Source organism: Phyllobates terribilis, unplaced genomic scaffold, assembly GCF_046119375.1.
Source record: "Phyllobates terribilis strain yellow unplaced genomic scaffold, ASM4611937v1 Scaffold_1040__1_contigs__length_458401, whole genome shotgun sequence".
Classification (NCBI taxonomy): domain Eukaryota; kingdom Metazoa; phylum Chordata; class Amphibia; order Anura; family Dendrobatidae; genus Phyllobates; species Phyllobates terribilis.
The window spans coordinates 98,082-120,827 of record NW_027363800.1 but is presented as its reverse complement, the minus strand read 5'-3'; the positions used below and the strand labels follow the sequence as shown (position 1 = coordinate 120,827).

Genomic DNA, 22,746 nt, shown 5'->3' with positions numbered 1-22,746 from the left:
AGAACCATGGGGGGTGCATTATATTGTATGGAGGACCATGGGGGTGCATTATATTTTATGGTAGACCATGGGGGGGTGCATTATATTGTATGGAAGACCATGGGGAGTGCATTATATTCTATGAAGGACCATGGGGGTGCATTATAATGTATGGAGGACTATGGGGAATGCATTATACTATATGGAGGATTATGGGGGGTGCATTATGCTATATGGAGGATCATGGGGCGCATTATACTATATAGAGGATTAAGGGGGTGCATTATCATAGAATGGTAGAGTTGGAAGGGACCTCCTGGGTCATCTGGTCCAACCCCCTGCTCAAAGCAGGATTCACTAAATCATCTCAGACAGATGTCTGTCCAGCCTCTGTTTGAAGACGTCCATTGAAGGGGAACTCACCACCTCTTGTATCAGCCTGTTCCACTCATTAATCACCCTAACTGTCAAAAAGTTTTTTCTAATATCTAATCTGTGTCTCCTCCCATTTAGTTTCATCCCATTGCTTCTAGTCTTTCCTTGTGCAAATGAGAATAAAGATGATCCTTCTACAATGTGACAGCCCTTGAGATATTTGTAGACAGCTATTAAGTCTCCTCTCAGTCTTCTTTTTTGCAAGCTAAACATTCCCAAATCCTGCAACCGTTCCTCATAGGACATGGTTTGCAGACCAGTCACCATTCTGGTCGCTCTTCTCTGAACTTGCTCCAGTTTGTCTATGTCTTTTTTAAAATGTGGTGCCCAAAACTGTACACAGTATTCCAGATGAGGTCTGACCAAAGAGGAGTAAAGACCAATAATGACTTCACGTGATCTAGACTGTATGCTTCTGTTAATACATCCCACTATATGGAGGATTATGAGGGGTCGCATTACATTATATGGAAGACTATGTGGGGGACCATTTTAATATTTGGAGGGCTATGTGGGGGGCCATTATACTGTATGCAAGAAAGTATACAGCATGAAGGTTTGTATGGGGTCCATCATACTGTGTGGAGGGCTGTGTGGGGGCCATTATACTGTTTGGAGGGCCATTATATAGTATGGGGCAATTAAACTGTATGTAGACCCATTATCCTGCATGGAGGGCTGTGTGAGGGCCACAGTTGGGGGATTATACTGTGTTAGGGTCACCATACTTTACCTTAGGAATTGAGGTGGGGTACAGTTGAGTCATTATACTGTGCATGTGGAGGCTAATGTGGAGGAATTCACTGTGGGGGTATCATATTGTGTTTGGTGGGCACTTTTGTTGGCATTATACTTTATGGGGGCACTGAAAGAGGAATCTAAGACTTCAGCAGGAGGAAAATGACTATACAAAGGCTGAAAAGTTGTGAGATATGGTCTTCTGTGACGCTGACAATTATTTTTTTTTTGGGAGGGTGGACCCAATTAGAATTTCTGCTATGGGGCCCCATGATTTCTATGTACGCCCCTGGCTATTGCTAAAGCTCGGCTTTTTACCTGAGAACCATTGCAGACAGCTATTGGCTTGTCTACAGTAAACAGAGGAGAGAGACCGAGCATGCATGTCCAGCAGCACTAAGCACATTAACTGCACCTGCACATTGATATACACTTTGAACACAAGAGGGTGCCATACTATATATTTAAATGAAGAAAATGACTGCATAATTGATGTTTATAACAACATGTAAATGCATATAACTCCTATTAACTATTTTTTTTCTAACATGAGATACCTACATAAGAGATATGAACACCTGTAGGGGAAAATGTAAATTTGCAACAAAGTATATATAAAGTAAAACACCTTTATAAATCAAATGTGTTTATCATATACATCACTGTATTATATAGAGTTTATAACAAAACGGGAAATTTTTAAAATGTTTTCATCCACCATTGAAGCTCGAGCAGGCATTAAAATATGTGTATCTGATACAATGACAGTAAGTGATGGTGGTACATATAATCCTTTACTTGTTCCATCAATAAACAGAGGTCCAATGAAATGTAAAACAGGGCCGAATGGAGTTTTCACTTTCCAGTATGAGCAAAAAGTGTCCCAGACCACAGAATATTTTTCATTGTTCGAGCTAAAAACCCATATATATTCTCCTTTTTGGAACCCAAATGACTTCGGGGAGAATCTGATGTAAATGCATGGTTAATTCTTTCCCATATCAACTTCATTGGCCAACATGCCTCATCAAATGCCGCCATCTGTACGAAATCCATCTCTGTATTGATTTCTGATGTCTTCTTTCTGTAATGTCTTCAGAAGTGTTAAATTGGTATTGATAATAAAGCATGTCTGGAATTAAAAAAAAAAAAATTCATGATGAAAGACGCAATCCAGCTACTATACCCCTCACCAAGTTTATCACACTCTGCAATTCTTTTATATAAAATTTACTCAGTTTCCTGCAGTTAAGCCCCATCTTTGCTTCTCTTTAGCCTCGGATTTCACAAAGAAGTTTTTCTTGTATACTTTGCTATCAGTACCATGATGCATCAGCACAGCATCACATGAGCATCCACAGCCAGGATCATCTGAGCCTCTAGGAAAGACATGGTAATTATCCTCCACTCTGCATTCCCTAGATAGGTTAACATAAGTAAACAGTCAGAGCTGTTTAGTCATCATCAGTAGCTGTGATATGAACTCATGTGCCTGCTTTATGAGACTGTGCTGTAATGAAGATTGTTGCTGTAATATCCCTGAACTGCACTGGCCGTGCTTAAGATTAAATCCCACTGTTAAACTGTTGAAAAAGACTCTTGTCAGATGTGTCTGGTCAGCAACTGAATCTATCATGTGCCTGAGAGAAGCTGCAGCCTATGGTCATCCTGAGTAACAGTTCCTCCAGGATTCCAATGAATTTATGAAACCCGTCTCGCCCTATCTGAACCTAGCGGTGTGCGTGTAACATTGGTGGCCCATATGGGGAGGACTGAGCGGGGATTAATGTCTAGAGGGAGAAGAGGAAAAGTGTCTGGAAAAATACAGCAGCACAGCACCTCAACTTAACTCTGCTACACCACTTAAAGGGGACCATCCCTAAAGAAAACTCACTAGCAGCAATGGATGTTGAAATACAAATAGACAGAATTAGTGAGCGGTTTCTTCAGTTAACCTGCGAAGAATTAAGAACAGTAGCATATAAAGATGTCAGAAGAACAGATTTCTAAAGCACACAACCGCAGGCAACTGTTAGCTGCCATTAATGCAAAAATGGATGAGCTGGGGGAGAAAGAAGCTGAAGACGTCATGGGGACATGCCTCCAGGAGCTAACACAGTTTCTAACCAGGTTGAAGTTGGAGGATGGAGGGACGGCACCAATTACCAAAAGCGGGAATCTCTGTCCGCAGACTGAACTACGGGAATTGAAAGAACAACTCAAAACCCTAACAACAGCCCTGCAGGAATCGACCAAAATCTCTTAACGGGTGACAGACTCAGACAGAACCTTTAACCTGCTCGGGTTAGATAAATCAGGAAGACAGTCCTCTCTAACACCACAAATCACCATAAGTAAAGAATTCAAGATCCTGGGAAAGATTGGAGAGTGTGAACAGAAAGAGAAACTGTCTTATATGAACTTGTTTCACCAGATTGATGCAGGCTTACAGAAAGGCTACCAGCCAGATGAAATCGTTGAGGGGGTGGTGAAGTGATCAGCCCAGGAATGAACCTCTGTAGTATGCTAGAAATGAAGAGTCAATTGACCTTGCAACAACTGAAGATGATTTTAAAAGGGCACTATAAAGAAGAGAGTACTTCAGAATTGTTCCACCGACTCATTAACCTCTCACAGAAAAATAATGAATCACCCCAAAGTTTCTTGTGCAGAGAAATTGAACTGAAGGATAGACTGTTGTTTGCATCCAGAGATGTAGAAGCGGACGAGAGGTTTGATGCTGGACTAGTCCAGAAGAAGTTCTTGAGATCATTGGGAACAGGGTTAATCAGCACATACATCAAGTCGCAGCTGAAACAGTACCTAGAAGATCCTGGCATTCTGGACAAAATCCTAATTGAACAAATGAATGAGGCAGCTAGTTTGGAGTCAGAGAGCGAACAAAAGATAAAGAAAGGCTCTGCTCCTAAATCAAAAAATATCACAGTAAAAGATAAATTCCTTACCAACACCAGGTCAGATTACATGGAGGGGGTGGCTGTGTAGTATTATACATGCACACGCACACCGATGGAGTTTGCATATTTTTAATGTTTAATGTTAGGACTCGCAAGTATGGGGACCCTTGATGCTGGGTTGCGAGCTTGCGTATTTTGGTCAAAATATCGACCCTTACCTCATGTGGTGTATTTATCTTATACACTATTTTTCATCTTTTTTACACATTTTTGTGCAGGATGCAGCCAGGCCTCTTTAGTGTTGGCTGGGTAAATTGGGGCGTCTGTCCTGTGGGGGTGCACGTATATAGTGCTGGGCAGCCCCCCTGATCTAATAGTATGGGCGTCATCAATAGGCTGCAAGCCAGACACTGTGCATCACACATATCTGAGTGATTGGTGCCCTATGCAAACTCCATCGGTGTGCATGTATAATACTACACAGTCACCCCCTCCATGAATTGGTAGGTTAGTGAGTGGCTGTCTGCCTCAGTATTTTGCACATGTGCTGCCCCGGCCTTTATCATGGAGGCTTGCTGCATCCTGCAATGCCTTGGTAATCAGACCTGGTGTTGATAAGGCATTATCTTATACTGTGATGTTTTTTTAAATTAGCTTCTAAATCACCAAAATGAGTCAGCTGAGGTTGGAGACCCCCAGTGGCCAGTCTGAAGATAATCATGGAGACCCTCCAGTGCCACCTCCGAGAGGGAACCTTAAAGCACCAACAAAAGAGAGGACCGCCAGCGCTGACTGGGAAGAAGTAATAGGAGAACTGCGAGCTGAGTTGATTGAGATGAAAAAGTTGATTCATTCCAGAACAGAACCTGCATCCCTCAGACCCAGGAGTGGGTTCCAAAACAGAAGATACCCGGCTTGTGAAGCGTGCCGTTCATCAAATCAGAGTACGGTATGTGTACACTGACTAAGATGTGGTGAGGAAGGACATTATGCCAAGGAATGCCAATGGTCATGGTCTTTTGGGTTAAAAGACAGGAGGTTGCCAGAGAGGGGCGACTGGTAACCACGACACAGAGGAGGTCCCAGAAGCAAATCCAAATCTCACCAAACCCCAGAACGGCATATGAGCTAAAACAGCTGCGTCATTACTATCCCCAAGTGTGTTTCCGTCTACAACAGCTGCAAGAGAGACAGGGGCATCAGTTACTTAATGCCCAGTGTGGAGGTCAAATGATGAACTCCTGGGAGGAGGATTCCTCGGTCAGTAAAGATAGCATCATCGGCCTAATCAGCGAAAGATGCTTTATATAGTGCCCGCTAGATGGACTCCTGATAACAGCACTGTGGGACACAGGAGCCCAAGCGAGCCTTTTAAATGAAGAATGGAGAAGGCGCTACCTGCCACATACGTGCCTTCAAACTCTTAGGACCAGTGGAACTCCACGGCAAAGCAGTCAACCTGACCGAAGTCCCTTTCATAGGCTGGGTGGAAGTGACTTTCCAACTGAGGGCCACGAACAACAGCAACACCATTGAGCTTTTGGTACCTTTTCTCGTGACCAGTGATCAGAACGTGGAAGAGGATCCTATCCTGGGTTATAATGTAATCAGTGAGGTCATCATGAAACACAAGTCAGTGACGCTGGTGGTGGATGCAACTGCCACATTGCTTGCCATACCCAATGTCGTGGTGGAAAATGTGATTCATAGAGTAAAGAAAGCACAGAATACAATGAACCTAAAAGAAGTCAAGGTAGGCTGGCGCCCAAACATCATTCCTGCAAACCAAATGGTGGGGGTGAGGTGTGGAGTCCAGGTAGAACTGGTAAGAAAAGTTCAGAAAAGACTGTTCATGCCAAAAGACTCATCAGAACTTCCGGAAGGCCTAGTTCAAGGTGAGACTGTGCTTACGATTCCTACTGGTGGGTTTACTCGAGTGACAGTACCGGTGATGAATACTACGAAACAAGGGATCCAAAGACTGTGTTAGGTCACATTGAAACCGTTAAAACTGTATATTCAGCCAGTGTGAGACCCGCCCACGGGTCTACCATGAATTCAGTCTCCCCACCAAGGAACAGGAGTTGACCAGGGGAGGAAATTGCACGACCCACCTCGGGGTCCTGGGATCCCCCAGTACCCCTAGAACACTTGTGTGCTGAAGATAGAGCGGTAGCAAAACAGATGCTGAGAGAAGAGTGTCATGCATTCTCCAAAGATGACTCTGATATAGGCGGTATCCCGTTGGTGCAGTTGGAAATCAATTTGAAAGACATGACCCCAGTAACCAGAAGTTACATGTCTGTGCCAAAACCATTACACCGTGAAGTGAAAGAGTATTTACAAGATCTAATCAACAGAGTTTGGGTCCAAAAGTAAAAGCCGTCTTATTCCTCTCCTATTCTTTGTGTTAGGAAGAAGGACGGTACGTTGAGACTCTGCTGTGATTACCGGGAACTAAACCGAAAGTCAGTACCTGATCAGCACCCGATACCACAGATTCAAGATATGCTGGATAACCTATCAGGAAGTACCTGGTTCTCTGTCCTCGATCAGGGTAAAGCATACCATCAAGGGTTTGTTGAAGAGTCCAGTAGACCTTTGACAGCATTCATCACACCATGCGGGATATACGAGTGGATCTGCATACCGTTTGGGCTCAGTTCAGCTCCAGAAAAATTCCAGAGGAGCATGGAGACATATTTAGAAGGATTGAGGGATAATATCTTCCAGCTGTACTTGGATGACAATGTGGTACACAGAAAAACTTTCCGGGAGCATGTTGAACATGTGAGGACCGTATTACAACGATATCAAGTCAACAATATGGAGTTAAGTTGACCCCCAAAGAAGTGTGAACTGTTCAAAAGGCAAGTCCGATTTCTAGGGAAAATTGTGTCCGGAGAAGAATATACCATAGACCCAGCAGAAATCGCTCTGGTACCGGCCTTAAAAGACAAGCGGCCCTCAACTGTCGGGGAGTTGAGGTAGATATTATTATTCCCCTCCTACTGTCGTACTTACGTTCGGAACTTCTCCAGGATTGCCGCCCCACTATACCTCCTCTTGGTGGGGGGGGGGGGGGGGCGACAGAGTCAACAACACCCACGGAGAAAAAGAAGAATGCGGGTAGAACTGGGCTTAAAAGAAGCAACGCCGTTTCATCCCAAAAGCCCATTCTCTGGACAGCAGACCACCAGGAGGTATTGGAAGAACTAGTAGACTACCTGGTAAAACCACCCATCTTGGGATATCCTGATTTCAACTTACCGTTTGTTCTTCATTGTGACGTTTCTCAAGTTGGACTGGGAGCTGCCCTGTATCAGCATCAAGATAGAAAATTGAGAGTCATCGGTTAAGGTTCTAGAACGTTGACAGACGCCGAGAAGAATTACCATCTACATTCCGGAAAATTGAAGTTCCTGGAGTTGAAATGGACTATCTGTGAACCATTTAGAGATTATCTCTACTACAGCAAAGAGTTTGAGGTATACACTGACAACAACCCTTTGACCTATGTCCTCACTACAGCCAAACTGAATGCAACAGGTCAGAGATGAGTCGCTGAACTAGCTGACTTCAATTTCAGCATCAAGTACAGGCCAGGAAAATGCAAGGCGGATGCTGACAGATTGTGGAAAATCCCACTAGAGCCTGATCAGTTCATGCAAGAAAGCTCAGAGGAAGTCAGTTTGGAAGCAATTGAGAGCACTGCCCAAGCAGTACAAGCTTATCAAAAGGACAACACACCATTGTGGTGTCCGTTGACGGTGGAAACCACCATAAAAGCGAGAGAACAAGATTACCCCCTGTCTATTCAACGACTACCAAAAGGAAAAATCCATAGAGCACAACGGGAAGATCAGATAAATGGTAGAATACTACTTTATGTGGACCAAAATTGGTTTCCAAGTAAATGGGAGAGAGATAATGAGTCACCAGCAGTATCTGTTTTAGTTAAAGAATGGATGAAGCTCTACCTCAGTGAAGACGGTATCCTGTATCGTAAAGGAGGTCAAAACCGGCAGTTGGTACTACCCAGAGTATTTCGTAGATTGGTCTTAAAAGAACTCCATGAAAACATGGGACACCTGGGAGTGGAAAGGACAACAAACTTGATCCGTGAACGTTTCTTCTGGCCGTACATGCAGTGAGATATTGAGAGATACGTGACCAGGGAGTGTGGGGGTCTGAAAGATAAACGTCCCAACACATCAACCCGGGCACCTATGGGCAACATCCAAACTACGTATCCGTTTGAGATGGTCTCAATAGACTTTCTACATCTCGAGACGTGCAAGGGTGGTGACGAATACATCTTGGTGGTGATGGACCATTTTACTTGATTTGCTCAAGCATATGCCACCACCAATAAAGCGGGTCGAACAGCAGCAGAGAAGATCTTCAATGATTTTGCTTTGAGGTTTGGGTTCCCTACGAGGTTACACCATGACCAAGGAAGAGAATTTGAGAACCAGATCTTTGCCAAGATAGGAAAGTACTGTAGGATTCAGAGATCCCACATAATGCCCTATCACCCAGAGGGTAATGGACAAGTGAAACGTTTTAGTAGGACATTATTGTCGATGTTGTGCACTTTAACAGCTGACGAGAAGAAAGACTGGAAGAGTTCTCTGTCAAAAGTGGTACATGCCTATAACTGTACAAAGAGCAATGCAATGGGTTACTCACCCTTCTTTCTATTGTACGGTCAATCGCCAAGACTGTCAATCGACATCATGTTCGATACTCCAGTGTCAGAGACTTACAGAACATATCCAGAGTTTGTTCGGAAATGGAAGGAACGGATGGCAGAGGGATACAACATAGCGTCCGAAGTGGTTACGCAAGGACAGAGCAAGAGCAAGGAGTACTATGACTGAAAATGTTATGGAGCAGAATTGGCACTGGGAAGCCGTGTGCTAGTCAAGAACAAAAGGCGGTCCGGGAAAACTTTGTTTGTACTGGGAAGACAAGGTGTATGTGGTCGTAAGGAGGAAAGCCGATGACAGTCCAGTGTATGAAATCCGATTGGAAACCAGAATAGTCCATCGGAATTTACTACTACCCTGTGATTATCTCCCACCACAACAAGACTTTCCAGAAGTAGAACAACATCGTCCGAGATCGACTAAGGGACCACCACAGACTGAAGCTCCGAAGATGGATAGTGATCTTGAAAGTTCACATGAAGAAGAACACACCGTTGTATTTCTCGGACCGGCAAGGAGAGGGATGTACCATCCTCAGGAGAGTGAAGTAAGTCCCCAGGCTCCAGAGTTTGTACCAAGGAGTACAGATATAGTCCAATTCAGATTTGATGATCTAACACCGTTCACTGAAGAGACCGATCGACACTTAGGAGTAGCAGAATTACCAGACCAGGTGGAAACGAACGATTCAAGAGAAGTACAGTAACTTACAGAGGCAGTTCCAAGATCATTTGAGGAAGTTCGAGAAATGAGTGTGGCAGAAGAAACTCCTGCAACCGAGGAACCCGTGGTATCTGAGGAACAACCTACCAGGAGGATGTCGACTCGAGAAGTGAGGAGGCCTGTGATGCTGACATATGAGACACTCGGTGAACCGAGTCAAGTGCCAAGGACTGTCCATTGGAAACAGGTATTTCTGCCTACGGACCAGGTAAGCTCACTTGAGTGGTATTCACCACCGAGAGATATTATGGACAATGTTACCTGGTGGAAAGACTTGTTTTGGCCTAGTGAGAGAGAGAGCTGGTTGAAGACGTATGAAAACCTCCAGCGGAAGAGATGCTGATTGTTTTAATTGTGTATTTCTTTCAGGAGTTCTACAAGCAAAAGGTCGTAAGAACAGGTTGTTATTGATGTTTGTAAATTTTATGCCAATATGACAATGCCAATTTGTATATAAAGTTATTCAACTTTTAGCACTGTCTCAGAATTGGTCAGCTTGACCAATTAAAACGAATATCGAGAACGACATTAAAAAAGAAGGGAAAGTGTGACATGCAGAAATAGTGCTGTTGCTTCAAAAGGATCCAGCAACTATAAGAGTTAACACAGTCACAAGAGACAGGGAGTGGTTAGCAGAGCCCCAGGGGGATTGTGGGGAACTTGTTTACTATTCTGGCTGCAGCCAAAGGGAGAAGTGGTATGTGATCTGTATCTCACAGAAGTGCAGGAAAGAGAACAGGATTCAAGTCTAGGGTGAAACTCAACACAGGTCAGATACCTTGCACTGTTAGTTCAGGAAATCTACCATCGGGCAGGAAGATAAGGAATGGAAGGAATTGTGTCACAGAGATCATCTTCCTCATCAAACCCTCCCCCCTCCATCTCCATGCAGAATAAAGAATGTTGTGTACTAGTGAGTCCTTGTGAAGGAAAAGCCTGCTGTTTACGTATAGAAGTGTGCTGCCAAGAGATCTAATTTGTGCTGAATTATGCTACTGAAGAGACTGAGGTTCCTGTGCCTGCTTTATGAGACTGTGCTGTAATGAAGATTGTTGCTGTAATATCCCTGAACTGCACTGGCCATGCTTCAGATTAAATTCCACTGTTAAACTGTTGAACAAGACTCTTGTCAGATGTGTCTGGTCAGCAACTGAATCTATCATGTGCCTGAGAGAAGCTGCAGCCTATGGTTGCCCTGAGTAACGGTTCCCCCAAGATTCCAATGAATTTATGAAACCCGTCTCGCCCTATTTGAACCTAGTGTCGTGCGTGTAACAAAAGCCTAGTTTTGTTGGTTGGCTCTGTCAGGCACTGTAGTAAGGGCACTAGCAGCAGCTATCTCAGTCATAGCAAATTTAAAGATGTGAATAATGTGTGGGAGCATTGAGCTCAGGACCTTTTTCATACTGACTCCGGGATAGTGATGATTTTGTAAAGGTGTCAGTTGTGTCAGCCAGACCTGGAGATTATCTGTGAACGAATGCATGGTCAGCAAGGCTACAGCATGTTAGAGAGGTGGTAGCTAGAGAGAGCCCCCTTAGGCTGCGTGCCCACGATGCCCACAATGTTTTTTAAGCACTTCCGTAGCAGCAATTCCGCCGTGGAAACGCTTAAAAAACGCTTGGTAGAAGGTCTGCAATGTTCCCCAATGATAATCCGCATTTGCTGAGCACATGCTGGGAAATTTCCGCTGCAGATTATCATTGCGGAAAAATCCGCAGCACTACCATTAATTTTGCGGAATCGCGGCGTTTTAGCCACCATTGACTTGTATTGGACCGCATAACATCCGCATGACTACATGTGCACATGCGGATATTATGCGGTTCAATGCGCAGATGGTACCTGTGTCTGGAGAAGAGGAGACTCTCCTTCAGTCCCGGGTACCATACTACCTGTAGTTAAAAAAGAATTAAAATAAAAAATAAACATATACTCACCTTCTGATGGCCCCCGGTCTCCTTCTCCGGTGTCTTCGGCTGCTCGCGGTGGTAAAAGGACCTTCCATGATGTCATTTAGTCATGTGACCTGTCACATGACTAAATGACGTCATGGAAGGTCCTTTTACACCACCGCGAGCCGCTGAAGACACCGGACGCAACGGAGAAGGAGATCAGGGGCCAGGTGAGTATATGTTTTTTTTTTATTTTTCACCATTTGTATTCTTTTTTTTACTATTGATGCTGCATTTGCAGTATCGTAACTTGGTCACACTATATAAATCCATGCCGTTTGCATGGATTTATAGTGTGACCAAGTTGTCAAGCACTTTTCCAAGTGATGCTAAAATCGCTTAGAAAAGTGCTTCACAACCCGCATGCGAAATCGCATGTTAAAAAAGCTTCACTTACGCTTCTACCTGGCAGAAAAAACGCATGTAAAATCCGCATGCGTTTTTTCTGCCAGAGAGATGCAGAAACGCTCAGGAAAAATCCACAGCATTTCTGCATCATGGGCACATAGCCTTACACTGTTTCACAAGAGTGCAACTAGGGTGCAGTGGTCACAGCGAAACACATGAGCCATGTGGCCCTATATCAGGAAGGTGGAGGTGATGTTATCAGTGTGGGATGATGTTGACAACAGACGCATGCTCAGTAGAGGAGGAACTAGCCCAGACCCTGAAAAGGACATCACTGACGGCTCTTAATTCAGGGAAAGGACAGGCGCTACTGCAATGACGGCAGCCTCTGCTCCCTGATGATGGTTTGTTTGTAAATCCCAGTATGCACTTGGGGTTCTCAAACGAAGCAACGTGAAACAGGAAGAAGATAAAAAAAAAACTAAAAAAAAGGAGTCAGATAGTCTAGTGAACAATAGGGATTTTTTAAGTAATGTATATTAGAAAAGAGATTAGGTAATGACATTAACCCCTTCACGACCTATGACGTTAATGTACTTCAAAGGTCATGTCCCTGACTTTAATGCAGGCTCATATGCCGAGCTCGGATTTTTCACAGCAGATAATGGCTGATTTAAGCCCAGATTCGGTTGGTCAAGACCCAAACCCTAGTCTTCACCAGTCAAGATGCCGCAGGTCAAGCACCGAAGATCAGACGGTGGTCATTGGATGAAGCAGGACGTCTGCCGTGCTGACGAGAAGACCCAAGTGAACCAGGCCTTTAATTCAAGCGTAGACGAACGGTACAGGGTGTGGGCCGTGGCTGCGCTTCAGAAACGAACGAGGGTGGCCAGTGTGAAGAACCCACTAAGTGACTCACATATGAGGCACTTGTGGCTTAGCGGAAAGTACCGGTGTCCCCCGTTAGTGCCAGTATAACAATCAAAGGCGCTTGAAGCGCATATTACAGCTACAAGCCTGGCGCTGGCAGTGACGCTCTTTGAGCTAAAGACATTAATAGTCGTTTAACTGTGAAATGAGACTGCACGCAGATAGAACATAGAGTAAGATATTGCATTTATTACACTGCTTTTATTGTCATTACTGCTAAGATTGTGTTAGTTGTCTCCATATACCTGCATCACCATGTGTTCCTATAGTTAAACGTTCTTTCTGTGGTAGGAAAATAAATAGCTTTGGTTAACTATCCCTGCATCCTCACTATCTGCATCATTACATCTAGATCATTTCACCCGATAAATGAGCATTTTGCTTGTTTATTGTGTGTGATTGGCTGCCTCTTTAGAAGGGACTGAAAGCTGTATTTTAGGTGTAAATGCAGCTTTCAGTCCCCCATACATAAGTCTAAAGTCGGTCGACGCATTCATATCAATAAGTATGCCTTACACTCTAATATGTGTGGTGCCCCTGAGGGTTCAGTCGCCACAGAGGTACTGCATCTCACCCAGAGGTGTGGTATCTCACTCTCAGGTAAGGAAGGAGTACAGCCCGGGACCCTAACACCTGCATCCAACACATCCACTTCAGTAGGGCAGGGCGAGATTGCTCCTATGGGAGTGCACAGTCCCTGGCTGGAGTGGTGGGGAACCTAGCGAGGGGGAACCATGTAGTGGGTGTGAGTGGAGGACGTAGATCAGGGGAGCACTGGTGAGGGAGTGATATAAAAGAGGGAACCATCTTAGAAAGACAAGCCAGTCAGAGGAGGAGAGTGTGTGGAGCAGAGGCTCTGCAGGAGCTCTGCTTCGGAGGCGGGCCTAGTGAGAGGCCCAGGACTGAGAGAGGAGAGGGAGCAGGAGAAAGGCTCCAGGAACAGAAGGGATCCCAGGGGTACGGGCAGTGCTGGAGGCCACCCGTACGCCCGAATCTGCCAGGCGGTGGAGGGATCGAGCCGCAGAGGGGACCGACCCCTAAACTAGTGGAGAACTACAAGGCTCAGCTAGGGACCGGAGGCTGCTGTACTTGCAAGGTGCAGTGGCCACATCCGCAACTATGTCGCCGAAAAGGTGGCCACAGAGGGTCCAGGGGACAGCAGGTCGCCCGACAAGACCCGAGGCTACCGGATTGGGACACTGGTTGCGAGGCACAGGGCAGGAGGGCGAGAGCCAGCGCAGGAAGACGACTGAGGAAGGCACATAGAAAGGGGTCCTGTCAGACACTCTTGAATCACCTGAGGGATTGCTGAACCCCTGCCTGGTGAACGCAGCACGATGTGGGAGGTTGTAGTCCGGACCCTGTAACCGGAGGAACTTATCAACTGTAAGTAAACTCGGAAGACTGCACCCCACTGTCTCTGTGATTATTGCTGCGCCATCAACCCCTGCACTACAACGCCCAGCATAACCTATAACATCTACACTGCCCTGGAGCTGAGTTCTACCTGTGGAGAGCTACACCATCCCTGCTGCACTCACATCAGCTCCAGAGGACCTGCTCCGCAGCAGCGGCTCCCTTAGCCGCATACCACAGGTGGCGTCACGTACTTTATACAATCACTATAAATCCCCAATCAATAACCCTTTTTATTGACCGCCCTGGGTCACGGACCGGGTCACTGCCACTGTGACATCCCCCAGCATCTACCAGCCCGGCACCGGGTACCCCACGGCCCAGTGGGAGCGTCATATGTATGTGTGGCGCCCCTGCGGGTTCAGTCGCCACAGAGGTACTGCATCTCACCCAGAGGTGTGGTATCTCACTCTCAGGTAAGGAAGGAGTACAGCCCGGAATCCTAACACCTGCATTCAACACTACACTACTACAGACCAGCAGGAGGGGCAAAATGCGCTGCTCCTCTGCTGAGCCCTGTCCCTGGCTGGAGTTGGGGGAACCAAAGTAGGGGGAACCATGTAGTGGGTGTGGGTAGAGGAAGCAGTTCAGGGGAGCACAGTAAGGAGCAATATGAAAGAGAGGGTGGAACATTCTAGAGTGAGTGAAGTTCTGAGGGGGTTGAGTCAGAGAGAGAGTCAGAGCAGGAGCTCTGCTCAGGAGGAGGGCCTAGTGAGGAGGCCCAGGAGAAGGAGAAGAGGAAGGAACGGGAGCAGAGGGAAGGCTCCAGGAGTGAAGAAAGGATCCCAGGGGTATGAGCAGTGCTGGAGGCCACCCGTACACCCAAATCTACCAGGCGGTGGAGAGATCGGGTCGCAGAGGGGACCGGCCCCTAACTAGTGAGAATTGCAATATTCAACTAGGTAACCGGAGGGTGCAGCATTTCAAGTGCTGCAGCCAAAAGCCACATCTATTTCACCGAAAAGGTGGCCATAGAGGACCCAGGGGACAGAGAAAACGTCACCCGACAAGGTCCGCGGTCACTGGATTGCGACACTGGGTGTGAGGTGTAGGAAGACAGCCAGAAGGAACACACAGAAGGGGGTCCTGTTATGTACTCAGGAGGTACCTGGGGGTTTGCTGTACCCCTCCCTGAGTAAGCACAGGACAACGTGGGAAGTTATGATCTGCAGTTGTAACCAGGAGCAAAGTGAGAACTGTGAGTAAATCCGGAAGACGGCACCCCACTGTCTCTGCGACTTATTACTGCGCCATCATTCCCTGCACTACACTTCACAGCAAAAGTGTTTAGGGGTGATAAAGTAAGAATTTTTTTGTTTCACAGTTAAACTCATTGATGGTGATGTGTGTCGGGGCTCTTTAAATCACTGTAAGCAATAGCAGACACTTGTGCTAATTAGTTTGGCAGGTGTGTCCAATGAAAGGCAAGACTACTTAAGAAGGCTGTCCCACATTATTAAGCAGCCTACATTTTCTGCCAAAATGGGAAAGAAAAGGGATGTGTCGGCTGCTGAGAAGCAACAAATTGTGGAGCGTTTAGGTCAAGGCATGACTACAATCAACATTGCCAAGACACTTCATCGTGATCATCTCACAATCAAGAAGTATGTAGCTGATTCACAGTACACACGTGTGCGTGCTGATAAGGGAAAATTGAGGACTTTCCTACAGGCAATTACGTCAGGTTAAAAGAGCAGTGGCAAAAAAGCCTTGTCATAGCAGCAGACAAGTTTTTGAAGCAGCTGGTGCCTCCAACGTCCCCCGAACAACAAGATGCAGGGTCCTTCAGAGGTTTGCAGCTGTGCGTAAGCCAACCTGTCGACCTCCTCTATCCACTGCACACAAGCAGAAACGGCTCCAGTGGGCCAAACAATATATGAAGACTGACTTCAAAACTGTTTTGTTCACCGATGAGTGCTGTGCAACGCTCAATGGTCCAGATGGATGGAGTGGAGGAGGAGGATGGCTGGTTGATGGACACCCCATGCAAATACGGCTATGGCGCCAACAAGGAGGAGGTGGAGTAATGTTTTGCGCGGGAATCATGGGAAGAGAGATTGTCGGCCCCTTTAGGATCCCTGAAGGGGTAAAGATGAACTCCATAATGTATGTTGAGTTTCTCAAACAGCATTTCCTGCCATGGTTCAAGAAGAAGAACCGTGCATTCCGCAGCAAGATCATTTTCATGCATGATAATGCCCCGTCTCATGCTGCACATAACACATCTGCATCTCTGGCTGCTATGGGCATAAAAGGGGACAAACTTATGGTGTGGCCCCCATGCTCCCCTGACCTCAACCCCATTGAGAACCTCTGGAGCATCATCAAAAGGAGTGTCTATGATGGCGGGAGGCAGTTCACATCTAAGCAACAGCTCTGGGAGGGTATTCTGTCCTCATGCAAAACAATTGAAGCAGAAACCAGCCAAAACCTGACAAATTCAATGGACGAGAGAGTTCAAAAGCTCCTTTCGAACAGGGGGTCCTATGTGCAAATGTAACATCACCTAGAATAAAGTTTTGAGTTGAAAACTGTTTGATTTCAGTTTGTAATAACCTGCTAATGCTTATAATTTCAAAAATGACCATTTTTTTGTTCTTTATTAAAATGAAAAGGTTGAAAACGCTGCTGTGCATAATAATTTGGAACGTGCATTTTGAGTGCAGTTTGAGTGTTTTATTTTTTTTTAAATATACTGTTATCATAGGCAGTTTGTACAAAAACCTTTCAATTGTACTCTAATAGTTATTTGACTGGAAAATTACAATGACTGCAATTCATATAGGTAATTTGGGAAAATCTGAGAAAATATTATTTGCATAATAATTTGGAACACAGTGTACAACATCACCATTTCCTACCCTGGAGCTAAGCTCTGCCTGTGGAGAGCTGAACCAACTCTGCTGCACTAACATCAGCTCCAGAGGACCTGCTCCGCAGCGGCGGCTCCCTTTAGCCACATACCACAGGTGGCGTCACGAACATTATATAAAAACTATAAATCCCCTGTAAATATCCCCTTTTATTGACCACCCTGGGTCACGGACCAGGTCACCGCCACTATGACATCTCCCCTAGCAACGACCAGCCCGGCACCAAGTACCCCAGGGCCCATGTGGCGCGTCATATTGGCGCGCCAATCAACTGGTCAGGGAAGATATTATTTGGGCATATACAATTTTGGACTGCCGATCACTTCATTCTCTCTGAGATAAGCTGCTGACAGAGATGTTTGTCAGTTTCTCTCATAGAGAACACAGGAGCACTCGGCCAAGTGAGCGCTTCCGTGTATGGGAGAGACGGCCAAGATGGTTGTCGGCCAAATGATCAACTGAAGCATCATTTGGCCAACAATTCGGTCACAGTTATCAGATTCTAAATAATATTATCAGTAGGTCACACCAAAGGCTAAGCCTGTCCTGTTAACCCTTTCATGACATGCGCCGTACATATACGGCGCATGACGTGTCTTCGCCTTAGATGCAGGCTCCGACGATGAGCCCGCACCTTTCCGGGGACTTGACAGCGGATCTGATCAGCTGTCATGTGCTCCTAACAGCCGCGGGTGGAATCGCGATTCTCTCGTGATTATTAACATGTTAAATGCCGCTGTCAATCTCTGACAGCGGCATTTAAGACGGCTCCGCTGGAAGAGCGTCACAAGACCCGCCCATCGGCGCCCATGTCACATGACTGCGCATCGTCGATGGGTTGGCATGACAACCCGGTGTCTGCAGGAGACCCCTACAGTTGTCATTGCAGGGATGCAAGTGAACATTTTTGCTACATACAGCGCTATGTGTAGCACAGGCGATCGGATGATTGCAGCTTCTAGTCTCCCCAAGGTTTACCCCAAAATGGTATCAATAAAAACATCAGCTCGGTGAGCAAAAAATAAGCCCTCACCCAGCCCCAGAAGCCGAAAAATGGAGACGCTACGGGTCTCAGAAAATGGTGACTTTTTTTTTTTTTTTTTAACAAACTTTAGATTTTTTTACCATTTAAATAAAAAAAAAAAACTATACATGTTTAGTATCTACAAACTCATAATGACCTGGAGAATCATAAAGGCAGGACAGTTTCAGCATTTAGTGAGCATGGTAAAAGAAAAACCCAGAAAACAACTGTGGAATTTAATTTTTTTTGCAATTTCACGACACTTGGAATTTTTTCCTGTTTTCCAGTACAACCAATGGTGTCGTTCAAAAGTACAACTTGTCCCGCAAAAACAAGCCCTTACACGGCCATATCGACAGAAAATGTAAAAATTTATGGCTCTGGTAAGAAGAGGAGTAAAAAACAAAAGTGCAAAAACAGAAAAGGGTCGCACCATAAAGGGGTTAAATAGGGAATATGACCTATTTATTCTACCTATTTCTCTACTCCCACATGGGTGACTAGCCGTCTTTGCCTCTCCTGAATTCCTACGCTGGCTAAGTGATAGCAATATGCCAATTTGACCATGATACTTGATTTCTCCCCAATATGATGACAAAATAGATGTCACATCTACAATCCAGGGGAGTAACTATAGGTGCAGGGGTTGCAATAGCACGCGGGCCCTGGAGCCGAGGGGCCTCAAAGGTCCCTTTGGCCCATGTGAAAAGACCATTACTATTGAAGATTTGCAATAACTAGGGGCCCCGTTGGAGCTTTTGCATCAGGGCCCATGAGCTTCAAGTTATGCCACAGCGAGAATCATTCTGACCCATGTTCACAACACATTCAAAGCCATGTAAATCTGCAATAACATATCCAGCAAATAATCATTATCACACAATAAGTGCAACATAACACATGCAATATCTCCCATGGGGAAAAGAACAACGGCCCCTGCAGCCTAAAAAATCCCTAGTATGTAATATACAGTGAGCCCCAAGTATAACAATGTGTGCAGAAAATAAGAAGAGCAATAGTTTGTAGATATAATGGAAGTAGGAAGCGTAATACTAATTATGAACCTATCCTAGTGATGCAGTTAGTATTATTTAGACGATATGAATCATGACGAGGGTTTATATAAATTGGGCAAAAAATAAACATTTAAGTCTCTTCTACATGTTTGATGCCTACCTGCTATATCATTTCTTCAGTGTCTGCTGCTTTTGACCTTTGATTTCTTAGGAAAAACTTATGGTCAGTGACCTCCTGTGTAATCAGTGGCTCCGTCCCTCCTTTCAGTACTGCAGCTCTGTGAACTCGGATTGGAACAGAGCCCTAAAAGATACAGTTACCAGAGTTCATAAATCCATACCCAAACCAGACTCTCTCTTAAAGAAGTTGTCCACTACTTGGACAACTCCTTCACCCCCACGCTTGGCCCCAATAAAATAAAAAAGCTTATACTCACCTATACTCAGGCGTTTTAATTTTATTATGGCCAAACATTTAGATCAAGAAGGGGTTGTCCAACAACCCCTTTAATGCAGACTCCTGACCACAATCCTCTGTAATACAAACCCCAGACTTCCTTTTGAAATAATGCCTAATCAGACTCCCCTCATGCTGTGGCACCCTGCTGTTCACAGGTACCACAGGACCCAGGGTGCATGGATGGACTTCTCCACAAGAGGCCCTCATTACATACAAACACCTCCACCCTTCCACCTCACACCACCAGAGGGAGCCTGTTAGGGATATATATATGGAGGGTGGAGCCAGGCAGCTCAGTCAGTGAGAAGTTCAGTCAGAGTCAGAGAGCGTGCTGACGCTGAGAGCAGCGAAGACGCAGCGCGTCTGCTGCTAAGTTCTGAGGGCCCCGAGTGTGGCCGACGGCAGAGAGGAGAAAGGAGAGAGGAGTTGAGGGGGCAGAGGAGCTTCATAGGCTCACCCCGATACACAAACCGGACACCGGGTCCGCGCCTACAGGGTCCCTTTATACCCAGTAGGGTTCACCGGCATTCCAGGACTACAAGTCCCTCGATGACCTGAAGCTAGGCCCATTACAGGATCAGGTACCACGAAGGCCCCAGCTTTACCAGGGATAGTGGTTGCCAGCAGAAGGTCCTACTACCGAGCGACAGGTGAAGGAACAACACGACACATAAGCTAGGCCCAGGCTGGCCAGGAGCATACAGAGAGGCAGACACGGACCAGGAGGCCTTATACCCACTCACTGGGGAGAAGTTCTGAAGTGCACCCATCCTACTGAGTACCCTGGACCGTACCTGACATCCGCACCAGTAAAGGTATTGAAGCGAATCCCCTGACTCTGTCAGTTACTTCTGCTGCGCCATCCGCCTGCACTACAAGTCCCAGCATCACCACCATCAAACTCCACACGGCCCCGGGGGCCGCTCCACCTCAGCTGCCATCCCATCACCCCCCGGAGGTCTGCAGCAGCGCTGGTAATCCTTACCAGGTACCACAGGTGGCGTCACAAACTATTTATTATATTTTTCCTATCCAAGTTACAAATCCCCCTTTTTGGTTGACCACTCTGGGCCACGGACCGGGCCAGCCACCGTGATATCCCCCACCAGCATCCACAGGCCCGGATGCCGAGTACCCCATTGCCCCGGGGGCGCGTCAATGCCTCATTCACACGACAGTGTTTCACGTACGGGTTATATCCGCGGTGTTCACCCACCCATTATAATCTATGGATCAGATCACATAGCCTTGTTGTTTTCCAGACTGTGTGTGTGTGAGACCCGCAGCAAATTTTAACCATTTTTGAGCCATTAAAGATAAATCTTTTTATTCAAAAACTGTTAAGAAATGTTTCATGATAAATTCCACCAATTCTATTTTTACCACAGACAGGGAACTCCAAGCAATCCAGGCATTAGAAAATCTCTTGCTGGGGCAGGCGAAGTATACAAGGGTAAGTTTCCCTCTACCATTAGTAAGGAAGGCCAGGGAGCCCCATAGGGCGTATAGGCCACATGACAAGATAGGAGGGTGGGAGTGAAGGAGTTAAAATTTTGAATAAGGGATTAGGAGTAGTGTGGGGAGTTTTGATTGGAGGGGAAGAGGTGGGGGGAGGAGCAAGAGATGATATAGGGAAGGGCAGGGGTCAGTTACCTCCTCTTGCTTCCTGGATCGCAGCTGAAGCAGACCAGACCCTGCAGTGGAGCCATGGCAGATCTTGTGGCCTTGCTGGACCTAGCGCGGCCTGTCTCAGCGATCCATGGGGCAGACTTGGTGCAGCAGCAGCTGCGGGTGACCTGTGCACAGTCGTCGGCTGCAGAAGAAGCTTCAGGGAGGCCTGCAGCGGTCACGGCCGCCGGAGCGTTACTCACCAGCAGGTGAGGTTCGGAGCAGGAGAAGCTCCAGGAGCCCCCTCGGGGACCTCTGCAGCCAGGGGAGCAGCGCGTGCCTGAGGCTCCTTCTCCGATCCCCAGGAGGAATCCTCGCCGGAGCCGCAGCCTACCAGAAGTGGGCGTGCCTGCGCTGCGGCCTACTTCCGGTTTGCGGCCTAAAAGGCCCCCGAGCAGCGCGGCGGTGACCCCCGGTGACAAGCCAGCCGTGGGTTATACCTGGCAAGATGGCGGGACGAGGAGTCCTCCCACGGTCTGCGGATGAGGGCGGGGCCAGCGTCCAGTGTACGGCGGGGGAGGAGTTGCTGTCTGCAGCGGTGGCCCCGATGTCATGCTGGGGTCGACCCCGGCGGGGGAGGGAGCGTGAAGGGCCTTCCCACAGTCGGCAGGGAGGAGCACGGCTTGCAGGGCGAGGTGCAGCAGAGCCATGAGGAACACTGGCGCAGCAGCAGGTGGTCAAGAAAGGGGACAGATGAGAGATGAGCGGCCCTCCTGCAGGCGGCAGGGTGGGTCTGTGGATGGGAGGATCTGGGGTCCAGGAGTGCCACGGGAGATTGCGGGGGCAGGCTGTCCTGCGGGGCCCTTTTAAGATCATCGGGCAGGAAGCGGCCGGCAGATGTGCGGGACCTTAGGGAGCTATCTTTGGATCCGGAGCGGCAGCGGCGTCAGGCAGCCCCTTCTGCGCCTTTATCAAGACCTGACAACGTTGAAAACATGGAGAAAAGCTGAGAGGAGGGCGAGATTTCATAGGGACCGTCAGAACATGAGCAAGTTCCATCAGGAGATGTCGTGGCTGGTCAGAGGATCTCTCTGAGGCAGCCTGATGAGGAGACTACCCTTGTTCATAATTTAACTGATGTGGGTGGTGCTCGGGGTGTGTTGGGGGTTAGTAATTCAGAGGGTGTTATAGGGAATATTCAAGGGGCAATTGGTGGGTGCACGATCTATGGGGTCAATTATTAGGTGTATTGCAGGGCTCGGCGTCACAGGGGGCAAGTGATGTGAGGTCGCCGGCAGTGGCGTGAGTGGCTTCCGGAGGTTCAGGAGCAGGATCTGGGCAGGCGGGAGTGCGCCTGCAGGGTGGTGGCTCGGTGGTATCACAGGAAAAAGAGTAATACTGAGAAAAGGAGGATGAGGTGGTTCTGTTGGATTATTGAAGTGTATGTGGCAGCCCAGGAGTCCGGGTGCCACAGTGGCATTGCCTCCCTCACAAGGGGTGATGCCATGCCTGGAAGCAAGGAGGGGTCCCCTAATCAGGTTTTGCTAGCATGCAACACTTTCCTGGCTCCAGACCAGCAAGGGGAGCTCCTCCCCTTAGCAACTGGGATCT

At 47.0% G+C, this 22,746-nt stretch overlaps 1 long non-coding RNA gene across 1 annotated transcript in view; it reads right to left on the bottom strand.

Moving 5' to 3' along the window:
• Positions 1-1,128: 1,128 nt before the first annotated feature.
• Positions 1,129-22,746, bottom strand: part of LOC141242299 (uncharacterized) — a 49,416-nt gene continuing 27,798 nt past the window's right edge. The window contains exon 4 of the long non-coding RNA XR_012306903.1: positions 1,129-2,284. This is a non-coding gene — a long non-coding RNA (uncharacterized lncRNA). The remainder of the gene's footprint in view (positions 2,285-22,746) is intronic.